We start from the raw sequence: 16,456 nt of genomic DNA, 5'->3' as shown, positions 1-16,456 counted from the left end.
TCTACAAGGACGACGACATTAGTGGGTGTCGAACTACAACGTACAGTACCAGACTTGTTTCAAGTATCGTGTACCCAAAGAGTTTCTTCACCCGCAACAGTATAAGGTAGAATCAATGAGGATGCTGCTTTACAACTGTACGTTGAACAGGAAAACTGCACTGTGCAGAGGTGCGGCTTATTCGTTAATATAAGGGATGGATTTCTAGCAGCATTCCCTTATTGACTACTTGGAACAAATGGCCTCGTTGACGTAAAGTGTCCCCGTTCCAAAAGATTCTTGAAGCATACTTAAACCGCAAAGGAGTATGAGGCGAAAAATAAGAAAAAGGAGCCTGGTGTGAAAGGTCCAAATCACCACCTTAGCTTCTACTACCAAATACAAGGGCAGTTACACAATACACAAGGAGAGTTTTGTGATTTAGTTATATTTACACAGAAGGGCATTGATATCCAACGTATTCAGAGAGATGACACCTCCTGGTCAACCAACATAGAGCCTTTTCTACTTAATTTTTACATGGAAGGCCCCACTTCCGCTGAAATTCCTCACGTAGACGAGTTGTTTGACCGATTAAACTGCCATTACTGTCTATCTGGGAATCTCGATTTTTGTTCGTACACCATAGTATTATGAGATCGAGGGGTGTGGCTCTTCGTCCGCCGAATATTGCTTCGGCGGGTTTTTTTTTTCGTGTAAGATGAGACCGTCGCGTGCTGCCAGAACAAGAACTTGGCGATATTTCATTAAACTGCTTCTTCCGTAAGCTTCAAAAGGGCTTTTTTTCGTTTCGCACATCATCTGTTCTGCTTGCCCATTAGTTGCAGGATGGTATGGTGCACTAATGTGATGCCTCCATGCCGGTTTTTTTTTTTTTCTTCAAAAACTTGTTTATTTTATTTGAAGCAAAAGTTTGCGCGTTGTTCGAGAAAAGTATTTTCGTTAGGGCAAAAGTAGGTAAAAGAGACCGTAGAACGTCAATGACGTGTTTGGACGTCGTGGCAGGCATCGTGTAAACTTCCAGCCACTTAGAGCACGCATCGCCCATGACTCCGTAGATGCGGATACGTTTCGCCACCCACCGACTGAATAGTGGATCGTTTTCAGTTACTGTTCATGATGGCGTTGGACTCTAGGAAGACTTCGAGTCTTTCCAGAAAGTTAGCCCAGGTGCCAGGACTTTTGTCGAAAGCGGTAAGTGTTCGAAACGTCGACAACGTCGGTAGCCACGTGTTGTGCTTGACACTGGACACTTACCATTCGCTGAGAAGAAACTTGCTTGTTCGTCTGCCATGAGTCGTCCGATATCAGGTCTTCACCGCAACACCATCTCCCGACAAAACTGGTCTTCATTGTTCGCATGTCCATAGTTAGCAATCACGTCAACTTATAAACTCCCGAACGCTCATAACTTGCCGTCGCTAGACGCCGTTCATTCATAACGTCTTCATTGCAAATAAACGTCTTCCTATTTCTTCTGATGGTTTTCCTAAGCTGTATTTACAACATTATGTGTGTCGGTACTTCCGAAAATATTGCAACGGCGTTTGTTTTCCGGGAACTATAATGTAACAACCTTTACAACATCTTCCGGACCCCGTAAAACACAATATTTCGTGACGTTATTTCAGTCGTCATTAAAATGGTGAGGTAAGTACCGTAAATCGCGAAGCGGTTTACTTGACGTCCGCTTCCACTGGTTGAGTCTACTAAGCGTGCATTCCTGCAGAGGAAATTTTCATTGATAGAATGTTGACACGTCAATCAACATTTGATTCCTTCTTGGTAAGATTTATTGCGAAAGCCCGTTACAACCGCCGAACCGTATGTCCCTATATCAGAGAACAATTTATACCCAGCCTGACATTATCGCATACATCCCTTTGATGGGCCACGCTACTTGAGCTAGCTGAGCACAGCTGGCAGCGGCGCGAGCAAGGTCACGAGGGGAACGTGATGGTGCTCGAGCCATCCCACTGTGAACCAATGTTTCGGCCACCCCACGGGTGCGTGTCGCCATCTATTGGTTGAACTAACGCCTTGTTCAAGATGGCTGCCGTGGGACCGCAGCCTTAATCAAATTTCCGAGGGTAAAAGTGCTAAAAACAACGGACATGTAAAAGAGACGAACAACACAGAGCGCTTCGTTTCTTTTACTCGTCCGTTGTTTTTAGCGCTTTCACCCTCGGAAATATGGATCACCAACTAGCCCCAAGTGGATACCCATTATTAATCAATCAGGCGAGCTAACGATCCTCGGACGTTGTTGGAACGAGTTGCGTTGTTTGATTCTTAGCGAACAAAAATAAAAGTACCAGTTAGTTCAACTATACACCGTTTCACCTTAAGTTGTACCGCAGCGAAGGCTGGAAGCGCGAGCTCATAGCGCTGACAGCTGCCCTTACTGCACGAGAGCTTGTGCCGCCGAGATCTGCCCCAGAGCAAGGAGCTCGCGCTTAGAGCCTTTCCTGCGGTACAGTATAAGGTGAAACAGAGTATAATTCCCGTGGCAAAATTAAAAAAAAAAACACGTTGGATGCGTGAATGATACCTCGCTCTTTTGGCGCGTGGCCCGCGCAATGGCCCATTGAAAAAAAAAAAAAAAACGGTGGCCCATCCAGGCCGATGGCCCATTCTAAAAATGGCAGTGGGCCGACGTGCTGCGCGCCAAGTTGTGATCACAACACACTGAAAGATCGTCACCTGTCATGGCATCTGTTTCCGAAGGACGAGATGCTTAAGAGAGAATGATCGCAACGGATCAATCTACATCCCAACTCCAACGTAGGCAACGTGGTTCTCGCAGGCGGTAGGGCGTCAGCAGCAGAAGACGGAGCAGCGACCCTCACTCTACCCACAATGCCTCACGGGCGCCGCTTGAGTGCGCTCACTACTTTCCAGAAAGGTCCATTCTAAAGGGACCAATGTTTAAACTACCTTGATGCTGGTCGTGTGAATGGGACAATAGTCAGAACAGTGAGTGGCATTCGTCTCTAATGGACACACAGTCCTAAAGGGACACTGACATGGTATTTATGATCGCCAAAGTTTTTATTTGTACGTGACATATGAGCCAGAACACAATTGTGTTCTGGCTACTAGCCAGAACAAAATTGTCGGCTCAAAATTCGTTTTAATTCCGCCAAAAAAACGCCGATTGAGAACTGGCCGGTTTGAGTCGCGTTCACTCTCTTCTCTATGGTCACGTGCTTTAGTCATAAATACAAAATATCATTGAAGTCATGGGTCGTCGAAGGCACCCACTCAATATTAAAAATAGAAAACAAAATACCATACCTATTTTTGTGACTTCTAAAAAGCTGGAAATACTTTGATTGAAAAAGAAAAAAAAGTTTCAAAGACCCGGATGCATTTAAAGCATTTTCTGCGTTATTTTCAACATGGTGTCGTATCGCGGCACTCGGGGCTCGGGAGTCGCGGGCTAAACGGCTGGACGAAGCGGACGAAGCGATGGCGGAGGACGACGGGCGTGGGACCTTTAGTTTAAAATTGTGGTTCGCGAGTTACAGGCGAGTCTGTCTAGCTTCAAAAGAGAAATCGTTTACCGATCAAAGCAGTTAGAATGTATTCCTTACGAGACGCCTGAAACAACCAAACTGATTCGAACGAAGACGTCGCCGAGTCGTCGTCCCTTCTCCTAGCTGAAGACATTGCTCGTCTTACCAACACGAACTGGTAAGAGCTTGAAAAACCCGCAAACGTCAACCAAGAAGTGTTTAACCTTGGCGTTTTTCCTGCGACGCGCGAATTTTTCATCTGCCTTTCACGGCCTTATATCAAAGGGGGAAAAGAAAACATGGTTGGGTGTAGCCACGTGACTTCCGGCAACATTCTTCTCTGCATTTCTCTTTCCTCCCCAGTACAGTTTCGGTTTCGGTTTCGAGCAGTTGCGTTTTTGGCATAAATAAAAATATACCTGACGCTGTAGCAAAATATTGATTGGGTAGTACTTCTGGCACCATACTAAATCGGATGGCAAAAAATTAAAAATATATATATTGGGGGTGTCAGTGTCACTTACATAACTATGTTGCATCTACCCCTTTTGTGACCGAGGAAGCGTGATCACTGGAGCGCAGCACCATTTACCTTTTTTGCTGGCGAAGCTGACTAAAAATAGTTCAATCGCCAGTGTTGTCGATGAATGGCGGGAGAGAATACATACAGACATTTCAAGGATGCAGGTTCGACAAGTGCTGAGAGCGCAAAGTCCTGGGACATGTAAAAAACGTGCAATTCACAGGTAGGTACACCTTCCTCGCTTCTCTATACAGTTAACGACAGCTTAAGAAACGCTGGGTGTGTCCCAAGCATCGCATTATCACTCCGCAGCCAACGAGGCTGCGGCATAAACCGACATACGCTTAAAAAAATCAATCAGGACTCAAGGAGCATGATCATAATAGGCATAGCCCTGCGTTCCTCGTTCTCTCGGGGACTATTCGCGACACCAGCGATTTATAAGGGGCGCCACCATCGGGAAACATGGCGGTCGAAAACCGGTTCATTCATTCATCCATTCATCTTTACTAGCGGAATTTGGGGTACTCTGGGTGGCTGGCAAGGATAGGCAGATAGGCGGGGGCCCGTACGCGTGAGCGTCTGCTAGCCAGCAACCCAGAGCATGAAAATTAAATTGAAACACAAGAACAGAAGAACAAACAAGACAAAGGAGCATCAGGACACGTGAGGGTGGGGACTATATCACCGGACACGAAGCCCGAGCACTGGAATCTCCGCGCCGCCAGGAACGGGAAAGCACGGCGCATAGGCCGGGCACGAATGTCGCGCCACACCCGACCAAGACCCGTGTGCTTACGAGTCTCAGACGAGCACCGACGCAACACCGCACCCAACCCGAGTCCGCCACCACCCAAGGCGACGCAGAGACCCCAGCGCGAGGACCCCGAATTCAGGTGTCGTAGCAGGGGGACACCTGATTGCGGGCGGAGGCGTGAGAATTCACGGCAAAAGGCGGCTGAGTCAGTCCTGCATTGCGGCAGGGGAGAGCGAATTGACGCGGGCACCGGAAGGAAGTTTTCGAGGGCGTCAATGAGGGCCAAGTGACGGTGGCGGGCAGTTCGGGCATGCTGGAGCACAGGCTGTTCAGAGCGCTTGTTCAGTCTCACTGATGCGTTCAGATATGTTCCGTCCATGAAACCATCGAGAAGCCTGCAAAGGAGGCGAACACGCGCCACGGAACGCCGGTGTTATAGGGACTGCCAATTGAGGGCCCTTAGACGGTCGTCGTAGGGTGGCAGAGGTTCCCGTAAACGGGTGAGGAGGGAGTGGAAGGTCCGGGTTGCACTGCGCCTCGCCCACAAGGTTCGAGGAGAGGTGGGCTTGGTGCGGAGACCAAACGGAGCAGCAATACTCCAGCCTTGGGAGGACCAGAGCACTGTAAAGCGCGCGAAAAGCTTCAGGACCGCAAGACCTAGAAACGCGTGTCACGACACCCAAGGTACGGCGGGCTTTCGATATTGCGTTGGAGATGTGTATTGAAAAATCCAGCGATGGGGTGAGTGTCACTCCCAGGATAGGGGGAGACTGTACGACCTCAAAAGGAGAGTCTTTAAGCGAGTAGGTGGGGCGAACGACGTTCCTGCTGTTACGTATGCACATAGCAGCACTCTTCTGTGTGCTTATACTCAGATGTTTGGAGAGAGCCCAGTTGTCAACCAGTTGGAGGTGCCTCTGGAGGTCCGCGGAAGAGGAAGGTGATGTTATTGGGAAAAAAACAGTTAGGGCGCTGGCGAGCTGGTGTAAGTTTACCATTTTTTTAGACCACCTGAGACTGGGTGGAAGAAACACGACGACGTCCCAAATTGAGACGTCGTCGTGTTTCTTTCACACAATCTCAGGTGGTCTAAAAAAATGGTAAATGTTATGGGGGTCAAGATTGTGGTGTCATCGGCGTATTGCACGATGAGGTTTCCAGTGAAGTTTGGCATGTCATTCACATAGAACAGAAATAGTGTGAGCCCAAGGACAGGGCCCCGAGGCACCCCTGAGGGAACTGGGAAATCCTGGGACGTATGTCCGTGAAACGGCAATCGGGACGAGCGATCGGTGAAGAGACGGCCCATCCAAAGCAGGAGACTACCTCGAACACCGGCTCGTGCAATCTTCTGAAGAAGGATGGCGTGGTCTAGGGTGTCGAAGGTGTTTCGAAGGTCGAGCTGGATGACGTCGGTGGATCGGTGGAGATGCGGCTGTCCATGTTGGAGCTCGCGTAGTGAGTCACGGTGGCCAGGGCAGTCTTGCAGCTGCGGTTTGGCCTGAACGTGTGCTGGGAGGCCGATAGCACATTGTTGGTTGCGAGGCAGTGAAAAAGGCACTTGTTGACAGCCCGTTCAAATGTGCGGCACAAGATGGACGTGATTGATATTGGACTGTAGCTTGAGAAGTCGCTGAGGGGCTTCTCTTTGCCATTGTGTACGGGCGTGACGAGAGCCTTTTTCCAGGATGGTGGCACGAAGGCACAATCCACGAAGGACTGGAATAGTCTGAGCAGAGAAAATGTGACGCGTGGATACAGCTCCTTGACAAAAGTAGGTGCGAGGTGGTCTGGTCTAGTGCAGTCCCATGGCTTGATCAGTTGCACAGTGTCATCCAACTGAGCAAGGAAGATGCGCATGTCCTTTAGAGAGACGGCAGGGACAGGAACGGAGATATTCAAGTCGCTAATAAGGATGTTTGGGTCGTGTTCAGAGTACGAAGAGAAGGGGTTGAAACTGCGGAGAACTGAGTCACAAAATGCTCTGCAATGTCGATTGGTGAAGTGACTGGACGGTTTTTGTCGTGTCATATGTGTCAGCTGAACACATAACGCTAGAGCATCAGCAAGCAAGCACTGTACTCCAGGTTTGCGCCCTCCTTTTATCCTACACGTTTCCAACCGGCGACGATCTTTTGGCGTAAGCGAGCTTCCAGAGGCTTGACTTTCTTTGAGGAAGCGATAAAAAGGACTGCGTAACTGTCGTTCCACGGTGCTGATGAACGTTGATAAACGAGGAATGTCTGGTTCACGCGGTTGCGTAAGTTGCGTTCAGAGCAACATTTGTAACAAGCTGATACTACCGTTACAACAGTCACCGGGAACGACTGTTCTATCGCACAAACCACCGACAACATGTAATCGCGAGAGCCAAGGAGACGAGCAGAAATCGTAAAAGGACCTGTTCAGGCCAATTCAGTGCTGTTGTCTTTTTTTCGCCAGGTGCCGTCCGTTTTGCTGGAGTCACGAATAGCCGCCACTGACAGAAACTCTGGGGGGAGGGGGGGGGGAGGGGGAATTTTAGTTTACGTTTGTTGTTGCCTCGTTACCTCCTCTACGGCGTTCTTATCGGCGAACACCGCAATATTATTGACTGCGAAGAGATTAGATGATCGGGACACCATGCGTTTTTTAAGCTGTCGGTGTCTATTGGGGAGGAGATCGAACAGTCACGCCTCTAGCGGCACGCTTCAGCTGTGGGGGCAACAAACCGAATTTTCTTGTTTGTTTTTGATCAGCGATATCGAAGATGACGATTCGAAGGCCAGCATTGGTCAGAGCGAAGCGCTCGTGTCCAGGCCGTGCATGACAAGGTTCAATTTCTTTGTTATGCTGTGTTAGTAAACACCGGGCTGTGGGGACAACCCCCTCGATAAAGCGCCCCCTATAGTTTCAATCTCCTGCCCACTAGTTTCGAAGTGTCTAGTGTTACGTTCGACGTAACCCAAGTTACGTCCACAACTCCGCCTTCCCTAGGTTCACAGGGGGGAGAGAGGAGGGCGGGGGGGGGGGGGGGGGGTAGGTATACGCGTTTCAGTGCTCCGTCCGGACGTAACGCTAGCCACACCGCTATAGTTTTGTCGATTGTTACCTTCTTATTCTCTAAGAGCTAAAGCAAAAAGGCAGGGATGGGCTTCTTATATTTACGCGTTTAGCTTTGTGATTTGATCTGCGGCGTCCTTAAAGCCGGGGTCACACTGCTCATACAACATACAAAAGACATTCTGCAAACACGAGTCACCGCAATATCCGTGGTTCGAATGCCGCTTGCCAAGTGGCTCTTTGAACTCATTGCCATGCGGCATTCGAAGCACGGATTCCGCGGTGACTCGTGTTCGAATCTGTAAGCAGACTGTCTTTTGCATGATGCATAAGCAGTGTGATCCCCAACTTTACGGCTAACGTTGCGATCGCCTTGGCCGAGCAGCAAGAACGATCGGGTGCTATAGGAACTTCGCCTTTTTCGAGCTCCCAGGGACTATAACTCCATTTCACTTTCAGTTCGACAGCAGCCGTCGCTATCCGGAGAGCAAGTTGTCAGCTCCTTGCGCAAGGTTCGCGGCAACGTTAAAATGACGCCGAGTTCTGATCGGCTTTGTTTGGAAGGATAGTCAATATACTACAGTGCCAAGTCCTCCAGGTCTACCGACTATTTTTTTTTTTTCAATCAGCCAATAAGAGTTTGGAGTTATGACATTATCGCGGCCCCCGTGCAAGAAGCAGACCAAATTGCACTCCGCATTTATATGATTGGTCGGAGCCAATCGAGCAGCGTCAAATGTGCATCGTCACGGCGCAAATCGGCCATTTTCGTTAAAAGTCCGCGCCATATTGTAGCATGCTGATCCAATTATCCCCGTCCGCCACTGTTTGAGCACGTCTGCGGAGCGCAAGTTCGTCTGCTTCTGCACATGGGTTTCGATGATGTCAGAACGCCGAGTTCTTATTGGTTGACTGAAAACAATAGTGGGTAGACCTCGAGGCATCTAGCATTAAAGTCTGCTCACTATCCTTCAAAGCAAAGCCAATCAGAACTGGGCGTTGTTCTGACGTCATCGCAACTCCTGCGCAAGGAGCAGACGACTCGGTCTCCGAATTCTGAACATGTAGGTAGACTGTGGACACGAGGGTCGCGTCAGCGTTCAGGGTAGGCCTCGGATCCAATCACGCGCTTGTTTGTCTAAGCAATAGCGCACTGCCAATGTTGCCCGATGGACCTCTGGAAGGGGGTCTATAGAAGAACTCCACTCTCTGACCACGCGCCGCTGCGGTGGCGCTGCTGTCGGCATTGCGCATGCGCAGGACGAACCTGGTTTCTGCGCGCGCGCAGTGCCCACACACCCGGTGAGGGCAAACGCACGGGCTTGTTTTGTAAACGGAGTGTAGGGCGATACGACCAGCCAGTGTTCCAAACTGTGTCCTTGGCGCATTGCAAAACGCAAAGAGGGTCCCGCCAATCGAAAGGCAACATAGATAACCATCGGATCGAGCTTCCGCTGCAGTAGGACTTAGAGTGATACCGAGTAATATGGGAAGGTACACGGATGTTCCCGACTCTCCGGCGCGTCGATTTTAACACGAAGCTTGAGTCTCGTTTTTTCACTTGCAGCATCATACGGACGATACTGAACGTTGCGAGCAGGATAGCTAGGTTCGACATTGTACATGTTCCTTTTTTTAGTACACGGAAGTGACGTAATCACGTCTGATTGGTTGGAAGCAAAAGTGACGTAATTTCCCTAGAAAAATGTGGGCGGAGTCCGCAAAACTGGGCGGAGTCGGCTATCGGACGTGACAACAAAATGACGTTTCGTTTTGTACCGAGTACGTTTCAAAAGGTACTTGCTCGGAACTAGGTGTCATTGGCAGCATGTTTTCGGCGGCGAGGCGTCGCCGTCTCGTCAATTCGACTGTTTCTTTAATAGAGCTTTTTTTTTCGCCAGAAAGGCTGTATCGGGAACACCGCGATGCATTCGAGCTCCCGGAGGAGATCTTTCGGAAGCAATACCGCCTGCCCAAGATCGTGGTGCGGTGGTTGTGCGACGAACTTCGCGAGGAACCGGAGGTGAGGAGAGTGCGTGCCTCGTGGACGGTCATGACTGTGGAGCTTCAAGTGTTGTGTGCACTGCGCTTCTACGGCACGGGGAGCTTCCAAGGCATGGTGGCGAGCGACCAACACGTAGCGCGGGACCAAAAGACAGTCAGCGTTGCGGTCCGCGTCGTGTCCGTCGCTATCGTGCGTCTTCTCGGGGTCCAGCGTGGCTGGATCCACTTCCCCGAGACGCCGAGCGAGAGGTTCGACGCGGAGAAGGGCTTCAGGCTGCTCGGCGGGATACCCGGCGTCATCGGTTGCGTGGACGGGACTATGGTCTCCATCGTCGGCCCGTCCAAGAACGACCCCACCGTCACGAAGGCGGCGTACTGGTGCCGCAAGTACTTTTACGCCCTCAACGTGATGGTGGTAAGTACACTCGTGTTACGTTGTCAAAACGCGCCCCAAATCTCCAGCCCTCAGTGAAGCCCTCCCCGTGGAAGCCGTAAAGTGCACACTTCGCTTCCTGCTCCACAGTCATGGCCGTCCACAAGCTACATACTCTCTTCAGCTCCTACACCTTGTGAAGTTCTTCGCTCAGCCAGCGTGCTGCCTCCGGATACGTGTCGAGTGCAGCCTTTTTTTTTATTTTTATGAGCAGAAGGCACGAGACGCAGTCGACAGTGACAGAAAAGGTTCGGAGGTTTAGTTGCCAGACCAACAGGTCATCTGGATTGCCCCTGCAAAGAACTCAGAATTAATTTAGACTACCTCTAGAAAGAAATGCTTGCTTTTCAAGAGATTGCTTTCTTAGTTGCTGATTGAACCAGCGATATTGTTGTCATGGACATTGTTTCATTTTACAAATGCTTCAAAGCGTCTTGCCTTCTGCTCCATTTCATTATCTCTTTTATGGTACTTCACCAAATTTAGGTGGTTGTGTTATCTCAAGACAGTGCACATGTAGTTTGTTTTGAAAATTGCTTTATTTCTTAAAGAAAAACCTGTGACTTCATGAATAAAAGTGTGATAAAATGGAATGTAATATTTCATTCCTGGAAGTAAAACTGAGTATCGACTGGAACCATGTAAACAATTGGGCAATCTGAAGTATATATCACAGATATCTTGTTGAACACTCCGGTCTTATTTGAGCACAATAGTTAAATTTCGAAAGGAAAAAAATATACATATATTCTCTGACTAGCATACCACCATATAAACACTGGACCACTTTGAAAGAATTATCACACATGTTGCGCCGAACATTCTTATTTGAGCACAGCAATAGCAAGTTCTCGAAACATAAAAAAATTGTTTCTGACTAAAGCAGCCGTCACTCGCGCGCTCCCCGTTGGTTCCGCCGACCCCTCCGCTGTCCCCGGCACCCCCGGCTCCTCGTGGTTCGACATATTGGTTTGAAGAAGGCGCGTAGCGCACATCCCGCATAATATTGGAACAACTTTCTCTCCAATTAATTCTTAAATGTATTGCAAAAGGACACAAAAAAGCGGTTTGTTTTAACAACGCACAACAGGTTTTGATTGTTTTTTAATACTTTTACCTGTAATAGAACAGATGCGACGACCAGCGACGCACAGGATTGGTTGCCGTTCCTTCGCTAAACGCAGGAACTGCTCCCCGCGTCGTAGTAAATCGTACCCCGTATCCCGCGCGTAGGGACGCCTCAGGGAATGCGTAGCTCCTTCCGCTCGTCGGGGGTTGGCTCCGAACGTCGCTCAAACGGGTGACAGGTGTCAAGTTTGCGATGACGTAGCGGCGTCAAAGTGGGCAGAGCCGCCACGTGAGTGTTGCTAGGATACGTTCCTCCTTTCCATTACGTCACTTCCATGTACCTTTTCTCAAGTGTCCAACCTAGCGATCCAGGACAACGTCTAGAGGGGCGCATCTCATCTTGGATATACCCAACGCTGAAGGGTCATATACCGATAATCGATCGAAGCGAGCAACGATGGCGGTTGCGCCTTTTGTCAGAAACAATTCGAATTCGAAACTGCTATCTTTTTTTCTACAGAACTGCTCTCGTTAGAAAGTAAGGCCTTTCACGCGGTTCCTATCCGGTACAGATCCCACTAGAAAGATTCCGGGCATCGATGTGGAGCATCTGGCGAGCTTCCTCGCGCAGTGGTCCTCGAGCGCCGATGTCAACCACCCTCTCGGCGTTCCAGTTTTCACCCTCGGATGGCTGCTTCGGGAAACTTCGCACGGGGTACTCCCGAGGGCGGCTCTTTAGGTCATCAAAGTTTCTAAAGAAACAAAAACAAAAAAGAAAACGTAGATACGTTTTAAAAGTTATATAGCCAATCGCAAGTTGAAATGTGCGAGCAGTCAATCGGGTGAATTAAAGCTTAGGTTACTGGACGCGATTTGTTACGTTCGAATGCCAGGGTGACACAGAGTTCCACCGATTTTATTTTAAATCTCGGCACAAAGGAAGCTTGAGCTTTTTTTTCTTAAGAGACATCTTGCTTTCATTTTTGGCATTAAAGACGTGTAATGAGATACGTAATTAATACGTAATTTCAACGAAATGTTGTACTGAAGAAACAACATTATGGGAAAACATTAAAGAAAGAGATTTTGAAAAGGTCAGTAAATGAATTAGTATTTAATATGCTCTACTAAAACTTAATGTGCGTAACACTTTATTAGTATTTAATATGCTCTACTAAAACTTAATGTGCGTAACACTTTATCGGCTAGCAAAGCATTCGAAATTAGAACATAGGCGTTCTTCATCACAAAATCCTGCATACTGCATAAAGATGGCTTTTTTATTACTCTTTTAATGAGCTTGTCCCCCTCACAAGCTACAGCAACTGTGGCGACATGTGCCTGCAAGCACGCGCTCTTCACTACGCTCTTGAGGCAGGATGACGTATATGCTTCTAGAGGTGTATTCATACTTTGGACAAACTAAGGGAACCAAATCCTCGGACCCGAGAAATGTGAGTGCCGAGAGGGCTCGGCACTCACCCGACGGCCAGCATGGCTAAATTTCCGCAACTACTTCTGCAGGTGATGCCGATACTATTGCAAACGCCATCCAACACGCCATTCACGGTACCTGAGGACAGCATCGGACAACAACAAGTCATCATCCGCCCCCATTGGCTGGATTTTCATCGTGGGCGCGAAACGTCATCCACCACGCCACTACAAAAGCAAGGACCAGACCCGGCCAACATCAGAGGGCTCGGCACTCACCCGACGGCCAGCATGGCTAAATTTCCGCAACTACTTCTACAGGTTGGTTTACAATACAAGCAGCACAGTTATAAAAATAGCTACAAATTTGTGGTGATAGTGCCGTGCCCTCAAAAGTGTTTTGCCATTTTGTGTGATTGCTGGCGTCGGTTAATGTTGTTGCTGCTTTCTGGGGACGTTGAATCGAACCCAGGACCATTAACAATAGAACAGAAGTTAGAAAAGATTTTGGAAAATCGGGGCCAGATGAGTAAGGATCTTCAAGAAGTTAAAAGTGGTCAAGCAAATCTTAGGCAAGAAATGCATAATATTCACGGAAAAATTAATAAACTGGAAAATGCAATGTCAAATATTCAGAGCGAAATGGTGAAAGTTGATAGTCTAAAGGAAGTCGTTGCAAACCTAGAACAGACAGTCAGACAGCAAAGTGAAAAGCTAATTGACCTAGAAAATAGAGGGAGGCGAAATAATCTACTTATATTTGGCTTACCCGAAAAAACAACGAAAGCACTGAAGAACTGAAGCGAACCGTAACGAAAGCTGTCTTCCTAGAGACTCTCGGCATCACAGTAACTTCGATTGAGCGAATTCACAGACTTGGACGTAAGTGCGAGGAAACGAATAGACCGGTAATCATAAAGTTCTTCGACTACAACGAGATAGAGGAAATATTAAAAAAACTGTAGAAAACTAAAAGGAACTAAGCTCAGTATCAGTAGTGACTACGCAAAAGAAACAGTGCAAGTAAGAAAACTGTTATGGGGAAGCGCGGCATCGAACAGAGCAAAGGGCGATAAGGTATCACTTGTACATGAAAAGCTGAAGATTAATGGTGAAACATTTGTGTGGGATCTTAATCTAAACCAGCGACGTCGTGTTCAACCCAGTGGGGCAGCGTACAACTGACGCAATGCAAGGGCGGCTGAAAACGATCCACCTGAATTGAGAGTTATTAGCCTAAACGCCCGAAGTGTCGTTAATAAAATTGAAGCTCTAGAAATTTTGTTTCTTGCCCACAGTCCCCATGTGGTAGCTATTACAGAAACATGGCTAAACTCCAATATAGAAAGCGATTGCATTGTTCCCCTCAATTATAAATTAGTTAGGTGTGATAGAACTACCAGAGGCGGGGGTGTGGCTATTTGTTTGAGAAATGACATTGATTGTGTGGTGCTTGAATGCGACTGTGATGAAACTGTTTGGTGCCGAATTTCTTATTACAGTCGAACGTTCCTTTTCGGAGTGGTTTATAGAACGCCAAACGCACCAGTAGAATTTTTGGAGGGCTTGAATGAGTTTTTGTGCAAATATGTAAATGATACAACCAAGGTAATCATGACGGGAGATTTTAGTTTGCCCCATGTAAATTGGGCTCTTTTGACAGCTGGTGGCATTGATATCCTTAACGGAGAAAAAATAATTGACATAACGTTTAATCACAACCTTACCCAAATAGTCAAGGAATTCACTAGAATCAGCGACCAGTCTCAGTCAACATTAGACCTTGTCTTTATTACAGAAAACATAGCGGATTACGAGATTTCAATTGTAGAAGGAATTTCAGACCATAAAATGATTTTGTTTACGATTCCACTACCACGACAGGGTCATTGCAGGGTTGCTAGGCCCCTAATTGTTAAAGACTTTACTCGCGCAGACGATACAAGTATTATAGGCTACTTAGAGACATCCTTAGAAACATTAGACCAACTAAGCATTACAAGTACAGTAGATGATCTGTGGAATTTTTTTAAAACTACTACTTCCTTTTGCATTAATTCCTTTGTTCCCAATAAAACTAAAAAGACATATCGCACAAATCCCTGGATAACGCGTGAAGTTATCCACCTAAAACGTCAAATCAGAAGGCACAGAAAAGGTTTTAAAGAACATATAAATGCTCTAAAAATTAAATTTAAAACATCACTCAAACAAGCCAAAGAGAGATTCTTTTCAGTGACTCTTCACAACTTTATAAAAACTGCCCCTCAAAAATTTTGGCGTTTCTTAAGAGGAAAGAGGGAAATGATCGAGCAGATTGTTGAAAACGATGTGGTCATTACTGACAGTGCAGAAATGGCAGATCGGTTTAACGTGTTTTTCCAATCAGTCTTTTCAGCCCACGAGGTACAAAATCTCGATGAGGGGTTTCATTCTGATATTGAAACGAGTACGCCAGAAATAGAGATAAGCCAGTCCGGAATATTTGCTAAGCTATTGTCACTGGATACAAAAAAATTAACAGGCCCGGATAAAATACCGAATGAATTCTTAAAGCGATATGCAGAGTGGCTATCTTTTTATTTAAAAATTATCTTCGACAAATCATTACAAACGGAGTCACTCCCGCAATATTGGTTATCCGCACGTGTCGTCCCTGTGTTTAAAGGAGGAAGCCGCTTTACGATAGAAAACTACCAGCCTATTTCATTGACCAGCGTTTGCTGTAAAGTGATGGAGCACGTCATTTCAAAATATATATTTACTTTTTTAGAGGAGCGAAAGACGTTATACTCTCATCAGCATGGCTTTCGAAATGGTTTGTCAAGCGTAACGCAGCATGTTGAAACGTTTCATGATTTTTTTTTATCTGTAAATAATAAGGAACAGATCGATGTAATTTGTATAGACTTTTCAAAAGCATTCGACCGTATACCTCACAAAAAAATTATTATTCAAATTCAAAAAGATAGGGTTGTGTGATAAAATCGTTAACTGAATAGAAGCATACCTGTCAAATCGGAGTAAAAAAGTTGAGATAAATGGAAACATATCTCCACCTCTATCTGTAACCTCAGGAGTCCCGCAGGGCTCAGTCTTAGGACCATTATTGTTTTGGATGTATATAAATGATATAGCTACGCATATTGCAGAATAAAACTTTTTGCAGATGATTGCCTTCCTTACTCTGTCATAAATAATACTAATGATCAATTAGCTCTGAATAGGAACCTGGAAAATCTAAGGCAATGAATGGTGTGAGGACTGGCAAATGCAAATAAATTTTCGTAAGTCGACATATATCCATATAACGAACAAAAAAAGCGTTTTGAAATTTTGTTATAATATAGGCAATGTTAATTTGAGTGTTGTAAACAGTTTTAAGTACCTTGGTGTGGTGATCTCACACGATTTGGAATGGCGCACTATATATAGATAATGTCTACTCCTCTGCCTATCGAAGTTGGTGCTTTCTTAAATGAAAGTTAAAACATGCAACTAGTAATGCCAAAATCACAGCTTATAAGACAATGATCCGTCCTATTTTAAAGTACGCCAGCATTGTATGGAGTCCAAACAAAAAAGTAGACATCAATAGACTAGAAAAAATTCAAAGGCAGGCTGCACGTTTCATTCTTAATAAATACAAACGAACAGACTCTGTGACTGAAATGCTT

General features: G+C 46.7%; 1 pseudogene; it reads left to right on the top strand.

The window, feature by feature from the left end:
* The first annotated feature begins 13,358 nt into the window (after positions 1-13,358).
* LOC120840896 lies at positions 13,359-13,964 on the top strand (annotated as a pseudogene).
* The last annotated feature ends 2,492 nt before the right edge of the window (positions 13,965-16,456 follow it).

Source organism: Ixodes scapularis, unplaced genomic scaffold (assembly GCF_016920785.2).
Source record: "Ixodes scapularis isolate PalLabHiFi unplaced genomic scaffold, ASM1692078v2 PGA_scaffold3__209_contigs__length_174095766, whole genome shotgun sequence".
Taxonomy (NCBI): domain Eukaryota; kingdom Metazoa; phylum Arthropoda; class Arachnida; order Ixodida; family Ixodidae; genus Ixodes; species Ixodes scapularis.
Note: the sequence above shows the minus strand (reverse complement) of the source record. Positions and strands in the feature narration are given on the sequence as shown.